The sequence below is a fragment of the Miscanthus floridulus genome, chromosome 9 (assembly GCF_019320115.1).
Source record: "Miscanthus floridulus cultivar M001 chromosome 9, ASM1932011v1, whole genome shotgun sequence".
Lineage (NCBI taxonomy): Eukaryota > Viridiplantae > Streptophyta > Magnoliopsida > Poales > Poaceae > Miscanthus > Miscanthus floridulus.
This window is the reverse complement of record NC_089588.1, coordinates 51,252,351-51,258,602: the sequence shown is the minus strand read 5'-3', so window position 1 is coordinate 51,258,602 and position 6,252 is coordinate 51,252,351.

Genomic DNA, 6,252 nt, shown 5'->3' with positions numbered 1-6,252 from the left:
TTTTTGTCAATCATATAATGTTCATGGTTGGCATAGGTCTGGCATGGTATTAGATCAATGAATGGGATATAGAGGGCATAGTATTTACCGTTGTTGAGCACAGTTGACTACGGGAAGGGTGTGTTAACATACGTCAGGTCTTCAGTCATGCATTCACCTCCATTAATAGATCCACTCATGTCAGCACCGATGCGACGCTCAAACAGCGCATTATGACGGTTTAACAATTCATGTCTTTGCCCAGATGGAACACTGTGTCTATATGGCATATGGCTAGGCAGTATATCACTGCATCCATCTTCATCCATGTCTTCATCAGCTGAAGGAAAATAAAGATGTGTTGCATTGAAATTTAGGATAACCAAATCACTAGTGTTCGTCGTGGATGCAAGTCTAGATGCTTCCTCTATGAGCCACACAAACTTAGGAATATATTGCGGGTTCTCCATGGCAATAGACTATGAGTTTAGTGTAGCATTCTTCTTTTCTCTATATCGTCGTATTGCCACTTCCATTGCCTCTTTACGCAATGGAGCTTTATTATTCAACCTTTGTCGCTCGCGCCTATGCTGCCTTTGTTCAAGTGTCATGTTTGCATATGTTATCTCATTCCTTGGGTGTCATGCCATGATTTGCTCTTCTATTAACTCCCTCTTACGTGAAACGTCGCTATTGCTTATACTCGCAACTAAACCAATGGTGCATTGTGAATGAATTTGATCTTTCAATATGCCATGAGCACCATTGAATTTGATTTCACTACCCACAATGCATTGAATTGGCATTGCATGGTCACCTACAAACATTGTTTTCAACTAACTTTGTAGCGAAACAAGCAGGTGCTAGAAAATATACGCATTCAGGTGATAATAGCAAAAATTTAGTTACCTGGTAAATGAGTGGATATAGATTCATCATCAATGTTGTGGGCATGGTGTGAGTCGTTCCTATGCAACCAATGGTTTGTTCCCATTCGGATCTAAACTTTCCTTGTTTAATGCATCCTCACCAGCTACAAATTTTGACATAGCACATCACACACAAGAATCAATAGTAGTAATACTTGTATTATTATAAACACAAGTATTTATGATCTACTACCATTGTTCTTTTTAATTTGTCATCGTTGCTCCTTCCTCTTGTGGTAAGATTCTCGATGCTTTTTATTTTTTTCTTCCCTTTTCTCTTGAGACATTTCTTGCCATCAGGCTCTATCCCTTTTCCTTTTATGATCTCGGACCCTGTTGTCCCTGATTGTGCAGCGCTGGGCGAACCCGCGAAATATGTACTTGAGTTGTACCAAAGGTGACCTAAGGTGACCATTGATCTGGTCTACCTAGGTTTGTGTTAGGAAAAATTTTCTAGCTGGTTGAAATCGATTCGAATCGCCGTCTCTCCTGGATAGTGAGAAACTTGGCTAGCTCCAACATCATAGTAATTGTACTATGGAATGTGATGGTTCGAATAAACAAGGAATTACTACACCAGCTATGGTTACTATTGTATGTTATCAAATGATATACCATAGGTTTGGCATAGGATAGTTGCTAACCCAGCGCCAATCCCATGCTACCGTTTGGTTCCGTTGGAACACGCCACCGGCGCCGCCGTGGTCGCCATGCTCGCCATGGCATGCGAGTTTGCCGCAATGCAGCTTCTCCACCCTCTCGTCCTCCTTTTGAGCGCACCAAACAGAGCAACCCTAGGTCTAGTTGTTAGCAAGACGGAGACCCTTGAGTTGCCACCATTTAGTCAAAACGGTGACCTCGCTATTGAGCTCTGGTCGTCGGTGAGGAGTTCCTGTGCTTCTTTCGGCCATGCAAGACCATCACTGGGTGCGGCGAAAGAGTAGATCACATTGGTGTAGACACTACCGCCGACGAGCTCACTGTCAGTGAGAAACCATCGGCCGAACCTCTCCCCTGTCTCTGTCTCTCTAGCGTGTGGGGCCGGCTGACCCACGGGTCCCGCCTGTCAGCCTCTCCATTAGGGTTTTTGTTGTGTGTTTTCATAGATTTCTCACTTGTTTTGGGAAATTCATATTTGAGGCTCTAGGACTCCAATTGAGGTCACCCAAATTTTGTTGGGATGCTTATGAAGTGTAGAATGTGGTAAAAATTATAAAGTGGACATACTCTATGAATTTAATTTGAGAATTAAATAAATCTACAAAGGTGCTCTTTATTTGTGTAGAAACTTGTGAATTTCATAGCTGGAGTTCTAGTGCTCCATTAATTGTGAATTTTTTATAGTGGACTGTTCTTGATATGCTTAAGCTAGGATAAAAATTCCAAGTCCAGTGCATGCCAATAATTTATTTACAGATTTCTTTAGAAGCAACCCTATATCCTTGTGCTATTTTTCATGGTAAAAATATATATCCTTTGAGCATGAAACTTTTTGTGCAGTGTTCTTGTGTTATGATGAAGCTAAGAAAAATAGGAATTATGTTGTTTGACACTTTTCAATAGGGTTTCCTATTTATGCTATTTAAGCCCTGCTGTCTTGTTATTTTTGTGTAGGATGTTATACTTGTTCACATGGTATGAAATTTTTATAGTAGTCTATTGTGAGCACTTGGAAGCCACTGTAATTTTATGAGAATTTATTGTGCACATTTGATATATGTTTGTTATTTCCTCTAGTTATCTAATTAAATTAACAAAGGCATTTAAATAAATACATTGTGCTTGACCATGATGATTTATATGGTACTTATGATGCATATGAACTGTTGGTGTTAATAGTAAGGCTTAGAAGCAACTGGTTGTATGCAACTAATTAATAATTTCTTTATAATTCAAATAAATGGTTGCATGTATAGTTTTAGTTGAGTGGATGATTTCATGTTGATAATGATCTTTGCTGTGAAACTTGTTAATAACAAAGTTGTAGATAACTTACTAATATACCTTGTGTTAAATTTTTATAGTCATAGGCCTTAGGATTTAAGAGTTTTAGCTGTTAAAAATTTGCTATCCAAAATGTTTACTTTTCGAACAGATTTGATTGACTGATTTGTTTGACCTAGATAACTGTTGAACCACCTTGAGAGTATTAAAAGAAACTTGTAGACAATTTCATAAGCTTTCTAGACTATCCACAATCATATTATTTTGATGTATATAACTCTGGTTATGGTTAAAACAAGTAGCTGTTGTTTTGTAGTTCGGTAAATAAATTGCAGAATTGTTTGCTTAAGTAATAGAGAAAAGATATACACCTACTCAGTAGAATATGATACACTTGTTATTACTTTAATACCATATTACTTTAATATGATACTCTGGAGGAAGTTGCAACTTATAAGCGACCTTCCCTTTCCATTCAGTAATCTTGTATGGCCCTACATATCTAGGCGCAAGCTTTCTTTTCACTCCAAATCTCTGTACTCCTTTCATGGGTGACACTTTCAAGTATACATAATCTCCCACTTCAAAAGTTAGTGGTCTTCTTCTTTTATCAGCATAACTCCTTTGTCTTGACTGAGCTGCTTTCATATGCTGTTCGAAAATGCACACCTGCTCTTCAGCTTCAGTGGCAAAGTCAATACCAAAGTATCTTCTTTCGCCGCGCTCAATCCAATTCAACAGAGTTCTACATTTCCTACCATACAAGGCTTCAAAAGGAGCCATCTTAATGCTTGTTTGATAACTATTGTTGTAGGAGAACTCAGCTAAAGGTAGCCATCTCTTCCATGAACTCTTGGAAGATATAACACAAGCTCTCAGCAAATCTTCTAAGATCTAGTTCACTCACTCCGTCTATCCAGAAGTTTATGGATGGTATGCCAAACTTTTGATTAGTTTAGTCCCCAAGGCCTGGTGCAAGTGTTCCTAGAAATGAGCTATAAACTGCGGTCCTCGATCTGAGATTATAGTCCTGGGTATTCCATGTAGTCTCACAATCTGAGAAACATACAGCTCAGCATACTTCACCACGTGATATGTTGTGTTAACCGGTATAAAATGTGCTGACTTGGTGAGGTGATCTATAATGACCCATATGGAATCATGACCTTGCTATGTCATTGGAAGGCCTGTGATGAAGTCCATACTGATTTCCTCCCATTTCCAACCTGGAATAGGCAAAGGCTAAAATAACCCAGTAGATTTCAAATGAATGGCCTTTACTCTACTACAATTATCACACCTAGCGACATAGGTGGTAATTTCCTTCTTCATCTTAGTCCACCAAAAACGGGTTTTCAAATAATGATACATCTTGCTACTACCTGGGTGGATAGACAACTTGGACGAATGAGCTTCATCTAAAATTTGATTTCTAAGCTCACGGTCTTTCGGTACCACAAGTCGGTCCTCAAACCATAGCACACCTCTTTCATCTAATCTGAAATGCTTGGTTTCTTGTTCTTGCATCTTTCTCTTGATGTGAAATATACACACATCGGTCTTCGCAGTTCTATGATTTTGCTCTCAAGTGAACAACTGATGGTGATATTGTGCAGCACAACAGGATGTAACAAATTAAATCCATCTTCCAACAATGCTTCCAAAGTGTTGCAATGAGATTTTTGACTAAGTGCATCCGCTACAACATTGGATTTTTTGGGATGGTAGTGCACTTCTAAATTGTAGTCCTTGATCAGCTCTAACCATCTTCGTTGTCTCATGTTTAGCTCAGGTTGGGTGAAGATATATTTGAGACTTTTGTGGTCAGTGTATATATGACATACATTGCCCAACAAATAATGTCTCTATATCTTTAATGCATGAACTACTGCTACAAGCTCTAAATCATGTGTAGGGTAATTGACTTCATGCTTTCTCAATTGCTGAGAAGCATAGGCAATAACTCTTCCTTCTTGTATGAGCACACACCCCAAACCTATACCTGATGCATCACAAAACACATCGAACGGCTTTTCAATGTCAGGTTGTGCTAAAATAGGGTTGTAGTTAACAGAGTCCTTAGGGTGTGAAAAGCTGCTTCACACTCTAGTGTCATCTGAACTTTTCATCTTTCTGAAGGAGTCTAGTCATGGGCTTAGCTATCTTGGAGAAATCTAGAATGAAACGATGATAATAATCTGCTAACCCTAGAAAACTCTAAACTTCATGAACCGAAGTCGGGGCCTTCCAATCCATGACTTCTTGTACTTTAGATGGGTCTACAGATATTCTATCTCTCGATAAGATGTGACCCAAGAAAGGTACTTTACTCAACAAAGATTCACACTTGCTAAACTTTGCATATAACTTATGTTCTCTCAATCTAGATAGAACAACTCACAATTGCTCTGCATGATCCACCTCATTCTCTGAATAAATCAAGATATCATCGATAAACACAACCACGAACTTATCGAGCTCAGGCATGAACCAAATTCATCAAGTACATGAAGTAGGCAGGGGCATTCGTCAGTCCAAAAGACATGACCAAATACTCATACAAGCCGTACCTAGTGGAGAAAGCGGTTTTAGGTATGTCCTCTAGCCTGATCTTTATCTGATGATAGCCTGACCTCAAGTCAATCTTGGAGAATACCTTTGCTTTTGCCAACTAATTGAACAAGATGTCGATACGAGGCAAAGGATACTTGTTTTTTATGGTCACAGCATTAAGTGGCCTATAATCCACACACATTCTCAAGGACTTGTCCCTCTTCTTTACAAACAATGCTGGACATCCCTATGGAGACGAACTAGGTTGAATGAGACCTTTGCCCAATAGTTCTTGTAATGGAATTTTATGTTTAGCTAACTCATTTGGTGGCATCCTATAGGGTCTTCTTGAGATAGGTGTCGTACCTAGCACTAACTCAATCTTAAATTCCATATCCCTATCAGGTGGTAAGCCTGGTAACTCATCTAGGAATACATCAGGAAAGACAAACCACTGGAATACAATAAAGGGTAGTGGCTTGGATAGCACAAGACAAGTTCTGGAGTTCAAAATTTTGAGAAAGTGGTACTAGAAAAGCATTACCTCCCTTTGGTTCTCTCAACATAATTGTACGAGTGCTAGTGTCAATGAGAACTCCATGATCGCTCATCCATTTCATACCTAAGATTACATTTATAGATAATCCGGGTAACACTATCAGATCCATCGTGTACTCTCTCCCTTGTATAGAGATGATGCTGTGACCATCAAAAACAAGTATCCTTTACCTCGTATCGACATCTTGTTCAATTAGTTGGCAAAAGCAAAGGTATTCTTAAAGATTGACTTGAGGTCAGGCTATCATCAGATAAAGATCAGGCCAGAGGACATACCTAAAACTGCTTT